The sequence below is a fragment of the Octopus sinensis genome, linkage group LG6 (genome assembly GCF_006345805.1).
Source record: "Octopus sinensis linkage group LG6, ASM634580v1, whole genome shotgun sequence".
NCBI lineage: Eukaryota > Metazoa > Mollusca > Cephalopoda > Octopoda > Octopodidae > Octopus > Octopus sinensis.
The window spans coordinates 95,017,582-95,039,365 of NC_043002.1; the positions used below are offsets into that span (position 1 = coordinate 95,017,582).

The 21,784-nt window shown below is 38.0% G+C and overlaps 1 protein-coding gene across 1 annotated transcript in view; it reads left to right on the forward strand.

The window, feature by feature from the left end:
• Window positions 1-21,784, forward strand: part of LOC115212942 (protein-tyrosine sulfotransferase 1) — a 570,511-nt gene that overhangs the window by 215,927 nt on the left and 332,800 nt on the right. The window lies entirely within an intron of this gene.

The window sequence follows — 21,784 nt, forward strand, 5'->3', positions numbered from 1 at the left end:
TCGCCACAACTTTCTCTCACTCTTTCCTCCTGCATCTTGCAGCTCACCTGCGACAGACCGGCGTCCCGCGTCCAGGTGGGGAACCTATATGCCAAGAAATCGGGAAACCGGCCCTTATGAGCCAGGCATGGCTCGAGAAGGAACAAACAAAAAATTGCTCAACTGGTACTTATTTTATCTTTATTGACTCTGAAATGAAGAAAGGCAAAGTCAACTTCAGCAAAATTTGAAATCAGAACATAAAGATGAACAAAATGCCACTAAGCATTCAGTCCAGTATGCTAACCATTCTGCCAGTTCGCTGCCGTTTTTGCTTACCTAATTTAAGACCAAAGACTTTCTCTCTTTCTCTTTCTCCAGTCATTTGACTGTGGCCATGCTGGAGCACCGCCTTTAGTCGAGCAAATCGACCCCAGGGCTTATTCTTTGTAAGCCTAGTACTTATTCTATCGGTCTCTTTTGCCAAACCGCAAAGTTACGGGGATGTAAACACACCAGCATCGGTTGTCAAGCGATGTTGGGGGGACAAACACAGACACACAAACATATACACACAAAAGCATATATATATATACGATGGGCTTCTTTCAGTTTCCATCTACCAAATCCACTCACTAGGCTTTGGTCAGCCCGAGGCCATAGTAGAAAACACTTGCCCAAGGTGCCATACAGCGGGACTGAACCCGGAACCATGTGGTTCATAAGCAAGCTACTTACCACACAGCCACTCCTATGCCTTAGTCACTAAGAAATAATTTATCTTTTATCTTTTGCTTGTTTCAGTCATCAGACTGTGGCCATGCTGGGGCACCACCTTGAAGAATTTTTAGTCGAATGTATCAACCCAAGTACCTTTTTTTTTTTAAGCCTGGCATGTATTCTGTTAGTCTCTAAGTTATGGGGGATGTAAATGCACCAGCACCGATTGTCAAGCCATGGTGGAGGGACAAACACAGACACAAATACACACACACATACACACACGTAGTTATATACATATATACATATATACACATACAACTGTTTCTGTCCACCAAATCCACTCACAAGGCTTTGGTCAACCCAGGTTTATAGTTGAGAACACTTGCCCAAAGTGCCATGCAGTGGGACTGAACCTGGAACCACATGGTTGAGAATCAAGCTTCTTACCACACAGCCACACCTGTACCTGGAATTGCAGAACGTTCTTGGTCTAGATGCCACAAATTAGAATTAATCTGCAAAGAAGTTGTTCCAAAACAAACATCTTAACCACACAGTTATGCCAGAAGTTTTCATTAGAAATGTGTTAGAATGCAGGCACAAAGCATCTACAGAACGATACAGTTGAGTCAGATTAACTACTATAGCTCTGGTTGACTGCTACCAGGTCTTAAGTATACTACGTTAATTCCATTGCATCTGTCTGAGACACTGCTTGAAAAAATGGAATATTTTAGAAGGTATACATGCAGAAAAAGATAGGGAAACCCATACGGACTCTTACACTATGCTCTCACTTCTTTCTAATGTTAATTCTTTAAAGTAACAGATGTGCTTTGAGATTTTCTTTCTACATGAGACATTAAATGAAACCAATATGAAGCAATAAAAGAAAGTAGCAATATTATGTAGGAAGAATGAGCTCAATAGCCTTTGGTCAACTGGCATTCTTGATGCGAATAAACTTAACTTTATTGCCAGTAGATTAGCCTCAGATCTCTCTCACATATTCACAAACACATGCACACACATCACCATCATTATCTATTATATAAAATCCATTCTGTCTGTCTGTCTGTGTGTGTGGCTTCTAGGATCTCAGGCATCCTCCATCCAATTGAGCTCAAATTTGATATGTAGATACCGACAGTATCAGAGTGTGTATAAGTCTTGAAAAAATTACAAAAATCGATTCCAGGTGAGAATGCGATCGATAAAGCCGTTTTTGTCCTACTTTTCTTCCGTCAACCTGTACATAACTGCACCTTCCATTATTTGTTGTTTTTGTACTGCTGAAAGGCACGTTTCTTTCCTGCCAAGCTTACTGTTTAAACCATGTTTGTGTTCTCCCAGTCAACAGCCTTATCATTACTGGTACTTTAAACTCTTCAGTTGCATATTTGTGTGAATAAAATCGTTTTTCTTTGGAATAGAAAAGAAGTCTATCTTTATTTCTTCTTTTGCTGGTGTCTCAAATTTAGGTTAAATCAGTGTTTCTCAAAGGGGAGGCCTATGGGACAGTTGGACAAGTTTTGAGAAAATTTGGTTTAAATGTTTGATAACTCAGCATTGGACAGGGGGCATTTTGCTCATCTATATATATATATATATATATATATATATAGTCATGGTATATTCTGTTACAAACATAGTAGAGTACAGTATAAAACTCATCCACCTTCAGATTTACCCTGTGCTATCCAGTAGTAGTATTATGCATTTTGGCATCTGTCGTGTGTGAATAGGTAACTGAAAAAATTGGAGTCAACAAGAAGGGGTACGGTTGAACATTTATTTTTAATCACTACAATTGTTTCCATGTAATGGAGAACTATGTTGCGCGGAAACAATTGTTGTGATTAGAAATAAATGTCCAACTGTACCTCTTCTTGCTGATTTCAATTTTTTCAATTATATATCTATACTAGCATTAAAGACCCGTCGTTGCCGGGTCATAGTGCTAGTGCATGTATATATGTGTATATATATGTGTACATATTACATGTACATCTATATATATACATCTACACATAAAATACAAAATACAAAGTTATATCTTGATATCGCTAGTGATAACAATACTCAAAATATATAACAGACTGGAATTGTTATCCCGTCTCTTGTAATTTCGATCAATTGTATCTTGTCCTCCCTCTTGTATAGAAGTGTGGCTACAATCCAGCCTACCTCTACTTCGGGGAGGGGGGGGGGCATTAAAAAATTTTTTTCCAGGACGTCCTACGCCTCAGATATAAAGGTAAAAATAAAATATTTCCACTTTGTAAGTTCGAGTCGAGTACTCCCTTGCATGCTCCGTTGACTCAAACCTTGCTTCTATTGTGGCGAATTTACCGTCTCTGATTAGATACCTTTCATAGTTGCACCAAGACACTTTTCAATGGTGCTTTCCTCCATGCTGTTTTATTATTACCCACAAGGAGCGAACATAGATGGGACAATACAATCTGATGATGGGGTCAGACACACAAATGGGTTTTTACAATAAAACGAATTTAAAAATTTTCATGAAATTACAATAAATGGACAGAAATCGAATGATGTAACAGACCGGAAGACATTACGGGTGGAGTGGGTGCGGGTTTAGCTCGGACCCCACGAGCCCCGCCTCCCCACTGATACTTTTGGTTACGCTTGGTCTTACATTTATGTTGTATCATTCACTCGCAACTTTCGTGCTACATCTTTCCATCGTTCTTCATACACTCTCCTAGTCAGGCATATTCTCTCCAGCCCTATCTTCCTTTTCAGGTGAAAGATGAAATAATTCATCAAACCAGGGCCGGAGATGAACTTGCCTGACTGTAGACCTTTCATTCTCGTCTTCCATATCACCTCTTTCGCAATTGCTACTACAACGAGAAAACGAAACTTACCTTCATTCATGAGGAAATCCGGTGGGTCAATTTTTGTAATCGACTCAGTCGACAGCTGTACTCTTCGTGTACCTGACAACAGCTGTTCGGCATAAACCCACACCTCAGACACGTCCGGACAATGAACAATAGCGTGCGGGACGGTTTCCCTATCCCGCCCGCATCTTGGACATATCGGACTGTCTTGGCCACCGTGCCTTGCGAGTTTATCCCGAACAGGTAGAGCTCCTCTGTAGCATTGCCATGCCAGAGACTTCTGGAAGTTGTCCAGTGTCCTCGGCTTGAACGTACGTTGGAACAGACTGGCCAGCTGATTATCGTCGAGACCTAGGGTTTCCCCCAAGGTATCTTCACATTCCGCCTCTACCAACCCTCTATAGAAGAATGTGGTGGAACCCCCACCGCAGGCGTTGCCCGAGCGACGGAATAGCAGGAGAGCCTTGCGACACTCCGTGTACCAAGTACCAAGTTTCGATCTACGATTCAGCCAGGTTTCCCATCCACCGAAACTAGTGAACTTGGGAAACATCAGTTTTGCTAGCGAGACCACACCCGTTCACCATCCAGGTAGAGCCACAGATGTCTTAACCTCAGCGCATGTCTGCGCATCATCAGCCAAGGCATCCCTAGCCCACCCTTTAACGGTTGTTGACAGCAAGTAGAGCGTTTCACAAGTGGTTTCCCGCCCTTCCACAAGAAGTAGAAGAGCTGTCTTTCCAACTTGATCAACCACGAATCAGGGCAAGGAACGACGGAAAGGCGGAAGGTGATAACCGATGCGATAAACACATTGGCCACTTCCGCCCTCCCTTTCAGGGATAGCCACCGCCAAGACCAGGTCTTGGCTACTGCAGCCACCTTGCTCGTTACCTCGCCCCAATTCTTCTCTATTTGGAGGTCTGGACCGAACCAGACCCCTAGCAATTTAATCGGACCCTCCGTCCAACGTCCCACGACGCTGTCAGGAGGCATCGACTTGCCTCTCCAGGTGCCGAGTTGCAAGCCGACTGACTTTTCGCGATTAACTTTTGCTCCTGTCACCGTCTCGTAAACCTCTATGGCCTTGCCTACTTTACATAGGTGGTCCATTTCGGTTACGATGATGGTGATGTCATCCGCGTACGCTGACACTGATTTTCCATTACCTGGCTGTCTCGGGATGCCGCTCAGTTTTCGCAGTAATGGCTCTAGAGCCATCACGTACAAAAGCGGGGAGAGCGGATACCCTTGACGAACCGAGCGTTTGATTTTGAACGGCTTCGACAAGAAGCCATTCACCCGAACTACCGAGTCGATGTTATCATAAATTTGGATAATCCACCTGAGGAAGCCAAGGCTCAGCCCGAACTGTGCCAGGGCAGATACCAGGTAACGATGGTCGACCCTATCAAAAGCTTTAGATTGGTCTAAATGGACCAGTGCCCCACCCTTGCCAGAATCACTATTAAACCCCTCTATAGTGTACCGCATTAGATGGAGATTATCCTGAATGGATCTGCCCGGAACGGCACATGTCTGTGCCCCTCCGATCAGACCATCCGCGACACGCGCCAATCTTTTCGATAACACTTTGGCCAAAATCTTCAACTCTGTGTTTAGCAGAGTGATGGGCCTGAAATTATCAATGCACTCCCCCTTGCTCGGGTCCTTTCTGACGAGAGTCACTACTCCCCGGCACACAGATCTGGGTATAAGCCCGTTCTGCTGCCAGTTCGCATAGACCTCCGCCAGTAGGTGCCCGAACAAGTCTGGCATACTCTTATATAACTCATAGGGTAGACCATCCAAACCCGGCACCTTGCCCGCGCTGCAGTCCACCATTGCCTCAACCACCTCCTCAGGTGTGATTGGCCCTTCACAGCCCTCCGCATCTCGCCCCAATAAGCGCAGCAGCCCGTCGAGTAGGTCCGTAAAGGCCCTCCTCCTATCCAGTCCGCCGCACTCACCGAAAAGCTGAGCGAAGTGCTCCTGAAAGGCCTCACACATCTCCTCGGGTTCGTTTATCATCTCACCTTGTTGGTTCGTCAAATATCGAATCGTGGCATCGTTACCATGCTGTGCTTCCACCACTCGGGCCCATCTCACGGCGTTGATTCCTTCACATCCCATATGGCGGATTCTAGCCCTGACAATGCAGCCCATGTGTTTGGCCTTGAGGTGCTGGTTTAACACCAGTCTCTTGGACGCCACCTGAGCCGCAGAGCCAGTTTTCATGGCTTCCTCTAATTCCTTAACTAGAGTAGTTTCCCTTCTAGCCTCTCTAGCCACTACTCCTATGCTATATCTAATAGACTCAAACTTGATGGCTTGTTTGAGGGCGTACCACCATTTGTTATTAATGATGGTACCAGATAGTGCCCTCTGAATTATATCCCTAATCCGGTCTTTGTACTCCTTAATCGCCAAAAGGGACGTATTAAGTTTCCAGTAACCGGATCCTCTATTTTTAACCTTATCTATGTCAAGCTTACAAGTGACCATTTTATGATCACTGTAGCTGATCGGGTAAAACTGTGGACACTTAGCTATTTTACTGTCTACTTTTCTAATTAGTATTCTATCTAAATATGACCTGGAAGATCCGTTGCTGTTTGACCATGTCCACAATGGAGCGTTCGGAAATTCCAGCCTATAAGGATCTGCTAGCTCAAAGCGGCTTAGCAGTTCCATGAAGCCACTGTTACCTTTTCTATCTGGACGCGAGCCAACACAATCTACATCCGCTTTGCAAATTGTGTTAAAGTCTCCTAGCACAACTAATGAATGCGAAGTACCAAGAAAGTTTTCTAGTTCACAAAAATAATCACTTTGCCCTGTATGGTTGGGTGCGTAAATTGCAACCAGTCTGATAACTTTACCATTACTGAACGTCAAATCCATGACGACCAGCCTACCTTCTGGATCTGCAAAAATTAACTTTTTCTCAGAAACCCGGTTTCTTTTTATTAGGACCAACACCCCACTTCCACCGTAGGACTGCCAGGAGAGAAAAAACTCTCGTAGCCGTCAAACAGCGGGAGCAGACCTTTTGGCCCCTCTAACTGGGTTTCTGTAGCAACAATAACATCTAAATTACGCGACCTGATATCATGCAGGAAGCGACCTTGCTTCCAGCCTGCTCCCAGGCCGCGCACATTCAAACAACCAACATAAATGTAATCCATACTTACCTTTATATCAGTGGTTCGGTTTTCTCTTGTTCTTCTAACTCTTTTTCTGGGCCTCGTGGGGGAGTCCGACGTAGGCCCTCGAATATATGTGGAGATGTCACATCCAATCTAAGTGGGCCTACGTCATGGAAGAATTCGGATTTTATCCGCCCGTAATCCTTCCGGCCTATTCTGTAGATTACAAAGTCATTTTTCTTTTCCACTTTCTCCACTTTGGCCATAGCAGCCAACACGTTTCCTAGTCTGCTATTTGCTGCCTTTATGGCCATATATGAGTCCATTGTCTCTCTTTTCTTTTTTAAAATTATTCTGGGAGGGGTGGTTTCCGTTTTTCTTTTTTTTTTTTTCGGTAATTTTTTTCCACCCCTCCTCATTTATCTTTTCCTCGCTCTTATTCTCCTCCGCCGCTGGTTCTGCTGTCACCGTCACCTCCACACCTTCGGTCTTCCCTTCTGGGCCGTCCGACGCTGCTTCTGGTGACACATTTTCTTCTTTTTCTCTTGGCTTCGGTGCTTCCTGCGGTTGGGGTTGGCATTCCGCCCTTACATGACCCTTCTTGCCGCAACCGAAGCACCTCGGCTTCCTGCCCTCCATGAAAACTGTTATTTTTTCATCTTCGCTGATTTTTACCGTTTCTGGAATTTCTTCCAGTGTTTGTACCTCCGCCTGAATGGCTATCACTATTTTTTGTCCTTTCCAGAACTCCTCTTCTTCCACTGTGGCCTGGAGGATGTTTATTTTTTCCTCCAGGCCTACCATCACTGCTGCCACCAGACATTCTGCATCTGCTTCTGGCGGTATGTTGTTCATTGTGATTTTTGACGTCCGCTTTTCTCTATATAATGGTAATAAAACAATGTTTTCTGCTTTGATCGTCTCCATCAATAGTTTTTTCGCTATCTCTTCAGTGGTAAAACGCACCTCCACTGTGCCGTATCTTTTTCCTCTGTTTATATAGGTTATTTTGTCCATTATCGGTTTCAGACAAAACTCTATTTTTTTTTCCTCGATTTTCTGTATCATTCTTGTTGCTGTGTTGTAAGTTTTATATATAATTCTTTTCTTCTCTATATCGTTTGTTTCTGTATGTTTGTGACCACAGTCACCTCTGTGCCCTCTTTCTTTACACTGTCTGCAAATTTTTCCAGATTTTCAACATTTATTGTTTTAATCTTTTTCCCAGCTACTTCAGCAAATTTTTTCGCTGGAGTTGATGCTGGTACTGGTTTTTCTATTTTCTTGGGCGACGCCACCTCTTTTTTCTTCGGCGACAACGCCTCTTTTTTTCTTGGTGACAACGCCTCTTTTTTTCCTGGCGACAACGCCGGGTATTCGTCCTCGCTCGTCACGGGCGAATAAGAGATGGAGGACTCCATCTTGAACAAATGGCTATAACAAGCCTTTGGAAATTCCAAATTAATTGTAGTTTTCCCCCACAGAGGGGGGAACACCAACGTGAAGTCCTCGCGTGAAGGCTGACTTTGACAGTTAGACAGTAATGTACACAACGGTTGACAAACAATACAGAAAAACAGAGATAATACGACGAGAGCAAAATATACAAACTTACTAATAAACGCAAAAATAGCTTTCCTCCATGTAATTTTATTACTACCCACAAGGGGCGAACATAGATGGGACAGTACAGTCGGGGAACCCAAAATAAGAAAGCGAATGACAAGAAAAGGAAAAAATAAAAGTAAAAAATGACATATGAAAGAACATTTACAATGAGATGCAAATGCCCACTCGATCCCCGGAATCGAGAGGTTACACCCTCGTCACATATATTTCACAAAATTTTCCTTTTTTTTTCTTCTTTCTTCTCTCTCCTCTCACAATTCTACACGTATAGCTTTCAACTCTCTAAAGTCAATCACTGAGCCCTCAGGCAGCCGCTCTCCCACTCGAACACTCGTGTAAAATATTACACCCTCTCCGGCAGCTCTGAGGAACTCAGCGACTCTTTCTTCGGGGATCAGAGCAGTCTCCCGCCACCGATCGGTCATCCTGCTGACCCACACATGTCCCTCCGCACTACATGTCAAGTCCTTCATTTCGGGGCAGAAATGGAAGGTCACTAACTTGCAGAAGCAGCAATCCTGCTTCCGTCCCACGCTCTCCCTCGTCTTTCTTTTCGGGCCCACCTCTTCCTTGTTCTCCTCCCTTTGCTTCTCTCCCTCTCTCTCCCCGCCCTCCCTTCCCTCTTCTTCCCTCTCTTGTCCCCCTGGTTCCTTGTCCGCTCTCTCCCTCTCTCGCGCTTCACGCTCCCCTTCCTTTTCCTTCCGTGCGCCGTCCCTTCTTTTCGTTTGATTCCGATCTCTCTCTTGTTTTTTTCCCGTTGGTTCTTCTTCCCTTTTTCCCTCCTGACTCTGTTTTGGTTCTACTTCTTTCCCCTCTTTTATTTCTTTTTCCTTCATTGACCCATTATTTCCTTTCTCCCGTTGTTCTGCTTCCCCCTCCATGCTTTCTCTTTCATTTACCGCATTCTTCCCTTCTTCAAGTTCCCGCTCGCACTCCGCTACGAATTCGTATAACGGGCACTCCCCTTTAATGTGCCCCCCCGCCCCGCACAGGTAACAGTTTGGTTTTCCTCCCTCTACAATTACACTGAGGGTCCTCTCATCTTCAATTTCCACTCTGTAGGGGAACCTTTCAATGTCCTCCCCTGTGGCCATCAAACACAGTTCCACCCCACATCCTCTCCAGTCTACCGCGCTGGACTCCTTAAAGGATTCCACCTCCACTTCCTCTTCCGCCGCTCCTAGAACAGCTGTTGCCAGCCATTCCGTTTTCACTTCTGGGGGCATATTCGGAATTCTAACCCGGACCCCTCCTCTTCCCCTGCATGAGGGCCACATTATAAATTTTTCGGCTCCCAGCACAGTGGTAGCCAGTGAGGCTGCAACTTCTTCCGCTGCACATCTCACCTCCACCGCACCAAACTTCTTGCCTCCACTCACGTAGGTTGACTTCCCCATTATGTCTCCCAGACACTTCTCGACCTCGGCCATCTCCACTCCTGCCAGCCTCTTCGTATTTTCGTCCTGGGTTCCACATGTCACCGTCTTGTTTTCCCTGTCCTCCTCTGCCTTCGCGGGGGGGACCAGCTTCACGCTATCACCCTCCCCTTTGAATAGCTTTTCACATTCCTTGAGTTCACTCTTCTCAAAGAAAACATCCCTCATGATTATCGACGAATCACTTTTTTTCCCCGTGACCCCCGCGCAAGTCGCCATGACCAGAGGGTCAATTCACCCTCTTCGGAAGGTTTCCACACGTGGAGGCAAACGCCTCGCGCGATATTAATCACTTTACACAACAAAATTTCAACGTCTAATCACAGATAACAACACGTATAGCTTGGAGCCACGTGGGCAAATCTTCTTTTTTCTCTACATTATAGACAATAGTCTTTTCTTTAATTTAATTTTTTATTATCCATCTGGACTATTCCATTTCTGCATGCTAATTTTATTTTTAATTTATTCCTATTCATGTGAAACCACTTATTCAAGTTCAAATCATTGATGCAATTTTATACCAATTGCTATTTTTACTTTTGTTATGTTACGATTATATTATACTTTAGTTTGATTTTAATTATTACTTACTACATATAATTCAATTGTTATTATTATTTTTATTGTTAAAGTGAAAGTATCTGACATAAAATAGAGAAACGTTTTTGTTTATCTTTTAACACGTAATACTGAAATAGTGGAGAAGATATGATATTGCTATGGGCTCGCTCTAGGCAAGAAGGTGAACATTTGTTTTGCCCATGAAACTACATGGACCCTAAGTAAGGCATGTGTAAAATTTGAATGGAATTGGTTGTGTAGTTCTCAAGTTTTTGGGAATCGTAGTGGAGAAGATATGATATTGCTGTGGGCTCGCCCTAGGCAAAAAGTTCAAAATTATTTTTGCCGATGACACTCCCCGGACCCTAAGTAAGGCATGTGTAAAATTTGAATGAAATTGGTTGTGTAGTTCTCAAGTTTTAGGGAAACACACAGACAGACAGACACACATTCTCAGTTTTATATATATAAAGATATATATATTTATTATATATATATTTATATATATATTATATATATGTGTGTGTGTGTGTGCGTGTACATATGTATGTGTATATGCATATATTCATATATATATGCACGCATGGAAAAGCTGATGCAAAATGTTGTGTATACATGTGTACATGTATAATTGGATATGCGTTGCATATGTGTGTGTGTGTGTGTGTGTGTTTGTGTGTACACACATACATATGAGTGAGTAAAAGAAACATCTTGTGAGAAATTTACCAATTGATAGCAAACCAAACAAACAATACGAATTGTCTTTATAAATATTTCAAAGAGAACTTATTCAAAATTGATTTTTATTAAACTGAATGCTTTATTTATTAAATTATCTTTCAAATATTTGAAGTTTTCATTCTTTCGAAACCATATCAGAATGCAAACAAACACAGACTACAAAAAATACTAGTCTTTATGTACATTTCTACATTGTACAAGTAAAATTCTATAATATTCAAAATAATAAAGAAAGCTAGTTGTACAATAAGTTGTTTGATATAATTCTCATTTCTAATACCCTTCTACATATTTACCTTAATTTTTTTTCTTCTGTTTTGTTGTTTTCTGTTTTTTTTTTGTTTTTTTTTTTTGGTTTGGTTCTTTCCTTGTGATTTTGAAATTTTATCTTTATTTAACACATCTTGAAATTATTTTCAAAAATTTATTTGTCATTAATATTATGTATTGTAGTAATAGACAAAAATATTCTTTACATCTTGCATGAAGATCCACGCAAAAAAAAAAACCCCATGCATGCACATACACACATACACACATGATTATAGATGCGTGTGTGTGTATATATATATATATATATATATATATGTAAATATTTTTGATTCATGCAATTAAATATTTTTTAAATGCTCAAATGTATCAACCTTTTGTCATGCAAATACATGAACATTAGGAATTTTCTTCTCTCTCTGCTCTCTCTCCTCTCTCTCTCTCTCTCTCTCTCCCTTCCTTAGCATGTTCATATTTATGAATATATAGACAATGATGATATACACACACACACACATATATATATATATAATCATAAATACATATATTTATGTGACATGTAAAATCAAATTATGCTTATATGCACACACATTACATACATACAGGTACACATATAAACACAAAAGCCATGGATTCCATACACACGTCTATACTCTTACACATACTTGATACCTACATTTGCAACACCGTTATTAAGATATACAAATATGTATATGTACCAAAGATTTCTCTTTATTATTTTCATATGTATACTGTTATGAATATTCATATGACTTTTTCATTTAAAGTATACATATTTATTTACATGAGCACTCAGTCATCATTCTGAACATCATCATCATTATAAATATCATCATCATCATCGTTTAACGTCTGCTTTCCATGCTAGCATGGGTTGGACGGTTCAACTGGGGTCTGGGAAGCCCGAAGGCTGCACCAGGCCAGTCAGATCTGGCAGTGTTTCTACAGCTGGATGCCCTTCCTAACGCCAACCACTCCGTGATATATATATATATATATAATAATATTAGGAAGTAAATCCAAACTTACAGGGAAAAATTAGATTTAGGATTAAATCTAATTTTACAGTATAAATATAAATTAAATTAGAGATAAAACCACTATTAGGCAAATCAAACAGTGAAAAGCATAAACCAAAACATAGAAATAAAATTAATTAATATAATATACAAAATTTTATATTTTATATATTTTGTATATTATATTAATTAATTTTATTTCTATGTTTTGGTTTATGTTTTTCACTGTTTGATTTGCCTAATAGTGGTTTTATCTCTAATTTATTTATATATATATATATCATCTTTCCATGTTGGCATGGATTAGATGGCTTTTCACAGTCCAAGACATTTCTTGTTGGGAGGCACTGCATCTATAGACTGGTGCTCATACTTGTCATTTGGCTAAGTTTCTATGGCTGGATATACTTTCTGTTGCTAACCATTTTACAATGTCTACTGGGTGCAGTTTTTGTGGACCCAGTTTTAGATGGATAGTCTTTCTTTCCATTCACTTGTAGGGGGCACTGCAGATTCTGTTGTAACACCAGCACAGGAGGTAGAATAATTTGTGCACTGTAAATATGGTGAGTATTTTGAAACTTAAAGCAAGCAGTCTAAGGTGGGGAGTAGAAGAGGGACAGTTACAGCCAAAAGGCCTGAAATGGGTAGTTGAGTGAGAAGATAGCAGTGTAAGTGTAAAGTGTACTCAATATCGAAGGAAGGGTACATTTGTTCAGGTAACTGAAGAGGGAAACAGGAGAGAGAGAGAGAGAGAGAGAGAGAGCAGTAAGACCAGAATAGGATGGAAGTCAAAGAAGAGTACAATTGGAAAAAGTAGCGATATCTAGGGGTGGAGTTTGGAGAAGAATAGCAGAAATGGATAGAGGTAAGGCTAAATGATGAAATGTTAGCAAGAGTAAGTGATAAATGACAGAAGAAGTGGCCCACAGGGAGACAGGAAGGAGTGTGATGGTTAGTTGCACAGCAGGAAAAAGTTAGTGTGTAGAGGGATGCGAGTGCTTCAGTGTCTTACATGAAGGTTTTGTGAAGGTCAAAGAAGTGAGAGTGAAGCGGATGGTGTGGTCAAAGCAAGTGGTGGAACATTGAATGATGGAGAGCTGTGAATGATAAGGAGATTGGCAAAAGGTTGGACTGTGAGCAATAGGTAGATAATAAGCAAGAGTCAAGAAGGCAAGGTAACCTTTGCAAGGTACAAAATATTTCAGCTTCTAACACTATATTTCTGTCAGGATAAAGTGCTCTGGTCATCTGTAATACTGAATATCACCAGTCAGTGTGCTGTCTCCTCCATGAGACTCAGCATCTTCAGTTCATCTCATGGTTAGCCTTCACCACTTTGTCCCAAGTCTTCTTTGGTTTCCTTCTTCTACAGATTCTGCTTAGAGTTCGTGGCACTTCATTATGCCATTATCATCCTCCATACACATCATATACTTATAGAAGCATTGCTTCCTCTCTTGTACACTACGCTCAATTCCCATTGTACTGTCTTTCTCTCAGCTCATTTGTACTTTGGCATTCATGCATACTGACATTACACATCCATCAGAGCATGCTGGTTTTATTTCTTTGCAATTCCTCTGCATCCAAGTCTTCTGCATCACCACTGTATTATATGACAGTTTTAACACAAGTGTCATACAATCTACCCTTCACTATAGAAGAAAACTCTTTTGTTGCCTGCAGAGGCAATTGCTCCTTGAACTTTATCCCTCCTTTTCTGATTAACAAGGAAAGCTGTATGCTTGACAGTACTGGAGTTCTGTCTTCTTCCCCTCTTACTAATGTAATTTTGAAGCCTCTTAATTCTAGGGTTTTGATTCCATGCAAACTAGTTGACAAACGGAGACAACATTGGTTTGAAAGAACCCTTCAGTCTTATTGAGGACATAGCAACCTCTCTATTGCTGGTATCTCAATAAAATGCTTTCAACACACCCTGTAAAATGATTTGTCTCAGGAAGGGTTTTCAGCCATAGAAACTATGCTATAAGAACTAGTTCATTGGCTTATATAATCTTAAACTCCCCTTATTTTTTTATTCTTTTCTTGCTAAGTAGATCTATAACTTTGCTTGCCTTCAAGTTACTTGGTATAGTTCTTTACTCTGCACTTTCTCCAGTCTTTCCAATCTCATCTCTTTGCTTTTGTGATTCTGTTTACCTAACATTCCAACATGTCACCATCAGTCTAGTTAAGTGAGAGACTTGCCTCAACCACAGAACTAGCCTGTAAGCCTCAGCAGGTTGTCTATAGGACTTTCCAGTTGTTCTCTATGATTTAAGGCCCTATACCCCACTTTCACCCAAGGTTTCAACTAGAAATACACTTCTAATTGCTTGTTAGTTCTTCAAGCTTCCATATCTTCCTTTTTATTATTGTCTTGTACCTGTGAGTCTGTCTAGCTCTATCTCTGAAGTTACTAATCACTAACTAATATTAGGTAGTACATTCTTCACCTGGAAAAGACCTAATGTTCATAACCATTTGTCTGTTCCATTTTTGTTTTCTTTCTGAGAATGTAATCTATTTGGTTTGTTTATCCACCAAATTGGGTTGATTAGGTAGTTGTCTAGTTAATTATTAACATAACAGAACTTGAGGAGCCTTGTTCCATCTTCATCTTTTGAACCAAAGTTTTATTAAATATATAACCAAAATTATATTAATTATTAACATAACAGAACTTGAGCAGCCTTGTTCCATCTTCATTTTTTGAACCAAAGTTATATTTTGAACCGAAGTTATATTAATTATATAACCAAAGTTATATTAATTATTAACATAACAGAACTTGAGGAGCCTTGTTCCATCTTCATCTTTTGAACCAAAGTTATAGTCTCTATACTTATATGGAATCTCTCATGTCATTGTCCAACATGTCTGTTGAAGTCACCAGCTATAATGAGGATGCTGTCATCAGATAGACAGCACAATGACCTAATGGAGTCTTTGTTTTCATCTGCCGGTCTAGATTGTGGAATGTATGTCATTATAACATCCAAGTCTAAGGTTAATTATTACAAACTCTGACCTCCTCTGACCTCCTCAGTTACTTTACCCATTTCTCTACCAATATTATGCCTGTTTTACTCATAATTTTTATACCTGCTCAGAGGAATTTATGCCCTGGCACACGCACACAGTACACATCTCTGTGCTTTTACGCTAGCATCTCAACAATTTTTGTGTGTGTGTGTTTGTGCATGTGTGTGTATGTGTGTGTTTGGTTGCCTATACGGACACACACTGACAGTCTTGTGTGACTGCCTGTCTATGTCTATTTTCTATGTCTTATTTTATGCTTATCATAAGGTGTTGTGTATAGAAATAAATAAGGAAATGTAATTTAGCAATTTGATAAATATATAGATTAATAAGTGCTAAATTGAAATGAGGACACAGCAGTATGACTAAAAGCCCTTTGAGATGGCATCCCAACATTGCTGCCATCCTGTGACTGAAGCTATTAAAAGAATAAAAGAGCAAACGTTTTCAAAATATATGTGTGTGCAGGCATGCATGAGTATTCTATGTATCATATACTGAATAAATTGTACATACATACAAAGCACACATATAAATATGTATATATATGTGTATATAATGTATCTATATTTATATACAAGTAAATGTGTGTATGTAAATGTATGTATGTTTATAAATGTATGTGAATATATGTGTATGTATGTATGTATATATATATATATATGTATGTATATATAATATGTGTGTTGTGTATATATATATATATATATATATTATATATATGTACACACATACATGTATGTATGTATGTATGTATATATAATATGTGTGTGTGTATATATATATATATATATGTACACACATACATGTATGTATGTATGTATGTATATATAATATGTGTGTGTGTATATATATATATATGTACACACATACATGTATGTATGTATATATAATATGTGTGTGTATATATATATATATGTACACACATACATGTATGTATGTATGTATGTATGTATGTATATATATGTATGTATGTATATATAATATCTGTGTGTGTGTATATATATATGTACACACACACACACATATATATATATATATATATAAACCTGTACCCGAGGTTTTCAAATTGAGGAACTCTTTAGGGGTATATAAAATAAATTGCAGCAGCACATGATGTTTGTAAAAACAACTGGAATTTTGAAGGAATCAAAATTAACTAAATACAACTCAGGCATGCCTTAGAGACGTTTTTGCTGTTTTCATCTTCTGATTATGAACGTGGGTTTTCAGTAATGTATAATCTTTTTAATTTTGCCACAATACCAGAAATTTTGATGGGAGGAACACGATGCAGTTATATTCACTCCTGTGCTCAAATGATGTTTATTAACTTTGATCATAGATCTCTTCCTTTAGGACTCACCTAGGGTTAAACAATGGCAACAATTCTGATGTAAAGTGCATTTATAATGAAAGATATGTTATGATCTACATGTATGTGACTGTACCTTTCCTGGACTATTACTGATCTGTCTCTTTATCTTCATGCCATTTCATTTCTGTTCTTTCCTTTCTTCAATTATTTCTTCCATCTTTTCTCTTTGCAATCTTTCTTTCATGACTATTTCTTTGCACAATTCTAACCCATTCCTTATAATTCTCCTCTTTTTTTTTTTTCATCAACATAATCCTTATTTTCAAAGTAGCTTTACAAATTCTGTTACGAAACTATATTTCTGCTAAGACAGTAACTCTGTATTTTTCTCTTTCATTTTTTTCTTTTTTGTTTTAATTTAGCTACACCTTGAAAATATTTTCAAATACTGTGAGATACATAAGTTTTGATAAACAAGAATTTAACTTTTTAATTATAAATAATATTGTCTTCTTAGAACTTAAAATTTGTGAAAGAAACTGGAAAATGCTATTAAAGATGAAAAAAAGAAAGAGTAGAAAATCAAGGAATCCTCAGTAATTTTATATTAGATTTATGCATAATGAAATGTCTATAAAAAAATGGGGTTATATGTAAACAAGTTAATACTCTGCAGGCTTTTATGGTATTTGTTTTCCATATGTGATATGGTATTAGCATCACCACAAAGTAGTTCAATAAGGTAAAAAAAAAGAGTAAGAACCTGTTTTTTCAAACTGTAATGTAGGAATTGTTAAAGAATTCTAAAATATCTAAGGGTATATGTGATTGATGAACAATTAACAGATTTCTATAAAATATCAATGAACCAAGTCATAAAATGGGAATATGAATCCATTTTTTAACATTTTATTACAGAATAATGTTTTTTTTTTAAAAATCTGGTTTTAGGATGCAATGGCACGTTATGTATAGCTAATATGTTTAGCTACCGACTATACAATAGCTTTGAAGCCTGCAGCAACAGTTGTGGTCATATATCGTTACTCTATTTTCTATAGACAAGCTAAGTGAAAAATCATCATTTATTGATGGTTGGCAGCATATGAAATGATGCACACCTCTAAAAAAGGCTTGTTTCAATTTAAGAATAATTCAATCCCTAACGTTAATGGAAAGCCAGTTAAAAAAAAAAAATCAAATGCATTGCATTAAGGCAATATGTATAAAAGCATCAGAGTATTCTAAATAATAAGACCTTGAAATGATTTGCAATCCATAAGTTTGAACAAGTTTATGATCTCTGTTATGTGCTAATATCCAGGGGTTGTATTTTAGTTAGAAATATAGTAATGGAAAGGTTGATGTTTTGTTAAATGTAAAATAATCAATGCTGTATCTGTAATTGGCTTAAAGTTTATTTTCCATGTCGATATAGTTAGACAGAGGAAATGTTTCCTTGTAATTAATTGAGAATGTTGGTGAATACCATAGATATAGCAGTTAGCTTCCAGCTAGGCAATGCTGCAGCATGATTCAGTTCCTGCTAAAGCAACTTTACTCATGCCATTAGAATAAATCAGGGGCTCTTGTTGTTTCCTATTTCTTTAATATATAGTGCCATTATGCCTTAGTTGGCAGAAACTAATAGTTTAGAATATTCCAAGTAACTTGGAAATGAAGACGAGATTTCAGACATTTATTTTTGTGTTTGATATTCTGTGTCATTGTCTTTTTGTTTATTATTTTAAGATGGTTTATGTCTGGAATTCAGCGAACCAAAAGAAATGTCTTAGGTTTGTTTGCACTTGTTGTCAACCTCTCTGTCTGACCAACCTCTTTTACTTTTGAGAGGCAATAAAAGGAAGCTAAAACAAGCTTGCGGTCACATTTATCTGCCATCATGGCAATTATTGAATGGAAATAGCATGCATTTATATTTTATAGAATACTGAAAAATATTGAATATTGTCATAAAAAATACATTTCTGGACATGAATTGATGTGGTAAAATTTCCATTACATGTTTTTGTGACATAAAAGCAGGTTGGTTCACCATTGGCCATGGGGTTGTGTAAGGCTGTCTCTTATTAGCTACATCTTGTTAAGAGATGTGAAATACATTTGAAAGCTTTTAATGTACTGTAAAGCTGATGGGAATATATATATATATAGATGACTAATCTTTGTTATGCAGGTGATATATTATTAATCGGTGATTCTATGAAAGAATTAGAGGATCTGTTAGTTAAAATCAGAAAAGTATGTGAACAATATGTATTATATCTAAAAGCCAGCCAAACAAATCGATTATGATTATAAAAGATAAAAGCCTGCAAGATCAAGAACAAGAAGATTTGTTTATTAATGATGAAGAGATTAAAAATGTCACCGAGTTTGTCTAGCAATGAATTGGCATTCTACACACTTATGGTAACAGTAACAAAAACGAAGCAGAATGCATTAGTCTGAAGTGCAACAATATTACTAACCACTGTTTGGAAAAATGTTGCAATATTTCTGAAACAGTAAAAAAAAAGGCAATGTCTACAGACAACTAGTAATCTAGATGCTATCTATGTATATGGCTTATGGCGATCAAAAAGTGGTATAGCAAAATGAATTGAAGCATTTGAGCTGTTTTGGAATACCACTGACTTCAAGTTAGGTGAATGGAAAGAAATAAACTATAAAGAACACTGAGAAAATTGGTAAAAGCACCCAGAAATTTTACACAAAAAAACTGAATTGAACTAAAGAAGGAACAGTAGAAGTAATTTTTAAAAAATGAAAGCCTAAACTTCTAATTATAATATTGTTTAAAATTCTCAGTATTTGGCATTTCATGAATATATTTAATTGAAGTCTCCAAGAAGTATTTCGGTCCTTGTTCAGAACAATTGATTCTTTGCAATAGTAGTTCAAAAGATATGTTATTTAGCCCTAGGTCAGCCCTGATAGAGCAAACATCTGATCAAAGGCATTCCATTAATTTTCTATATCAGTAACTACATTACACAGTGTCCTTTTTCCAAGATAATGATGATTTGAAGGAGATTTAGCTTCTATTTCTAGCAAGGAGTGTAACTTATAGTAATGCTTTCTCTTAATGGCTCGTGAAAAAATGCTTTTTGCTCTTTTTAACAAGTCCTGTAAATAAGGATTTTTAATTAGTCGAACTTATGTGTAATAGTCTGAAGTCACAGCAACCATTTTAATTCTTGGATGACAGATTTAATTCTTTGCCTAGTTTAATACCACTTTTTGGCCTTTACATTTCTTTAGCAGCATTTGTTCTGTTGCATGCATTCAGGCCAGATTTTCAGTGTGTGGATAACTTTCTCTGTACACCTTTCCAGTGTTGGAAACCCAGGAAAGAATCATCAGCCCTGCTTTTATTGCCATAAAAGGAAATATTTTTATAGCTTTTCTGCTCATGTACGTTGCCATTGATTTTTTGAAAAAGGGAAAAGACTTGGTAAAATTATTTAGCTGTTCACTTTCCTATAAAATCTGAATATACCTGTTTATTTTGTTAAAGAGGCTAACTTCTTGCTTGCTGGAGATAAATTAGCGAGCTGGCAAGACAAAAGAGTAATATTAACTTTGATTATCCGAGGTGTATGGATATATTACACATAAGAAAATTCAAGAAACATACATTCACATTGACACACACATACATACATTATTTTCTCCCCCCCACCTCTCTCTCTCCCTTTCTCACACACACATGCAATGTATGGATGTCTAATATACTCATATAAATGTTTTGAATATCAACATAAATAAAAATGATCACAAAAATTCTTCACATATTGGAATAATCTTTCTAATATTAATTTAGTTAAAAGATTGTTTTCTCTTTTGTTACTTTTAAAAATTTTATTTCTCAAAATCTTTTGAGAATTTATGAAGTAAAAGATATATTGTTCTCTTTATTTCGAATTTGAATATTTTTTTCTTCCTATCTATTTCCTAAGTTGTGATATATTTAATTTCATGTTCCTTTCATGAAATAAAATTATAATATATCTAATAATTTAAATGAAATGAAAAAAGTATTAGATGATTCAATCTCATCTCCTCTAAGCAATAATTCAGTCCTTCTTTGATAGTACATAATTAAAATATACTATCAATACACTATTGAGAGAATATAATCAAAAGCTGTAATTCTCTTGCGTACAAATAACAGAAGACGGGTATTTTGATATTTAGAAGAGTTTTAACTTGTTAGCATTTTACTATTGAAACCTTTTACAAGCCTTTTCTAAAACTATTAGAGCATATTAACCACAAACACTGCCATTTGTTAAGAAACCTCTGTAAAATCATGTCACTGAGCTGTTCATCATTTGAAATAGGAAAGGAAATATTTATCTTAGACAGAAATGAGGGTTGGCAACAGGAAATTGCTCCTATCCATTGAAAAATTTACCTAAAGTTTATCTGGCCCCTGCAAGTATAACTAAGTGGATATTAATCTGATGATGATGGTGATGATTATATAGCAAGCAGCAAGTACTTTAAGTCAAGTAGTTATATAAAGGAAGTTTAAATGGAATATTATCATTGTGAAAGCATGTAGCATCAGGCTCACAATCATGAGGTAGTGAGTTCAATTCCCGGACTGGGCTGTGCATTGTATTTTTCAGCAAGACACTTTATTTCATATTGCTCCAGTTCATTTAGCTGTAGAAATGAGCTGTGACATCACTGGTGCCAAGCTGTATTGGCCTTTGCTTTTCCCCTGGATAACATTGGTTGCATGCAGAGGATAGGCTGGTATGCATGGGTGAATGCTGGTTTTCCATAAACAACCTTGCCTGGACTTGTGCCTCAGAGGGAAACTTTCTAGATGCAATCCCATGGTCATTCATGACCGAAGGGGGTTGTTACCCTTTACCCTATCATCACCATTTTACAATGGCCATTGATGAAATATAATCTAGTCTAGAATTACTCTAATTTGGGATCAGTAACTGCTTTTGTATAATGGCCTACCTTT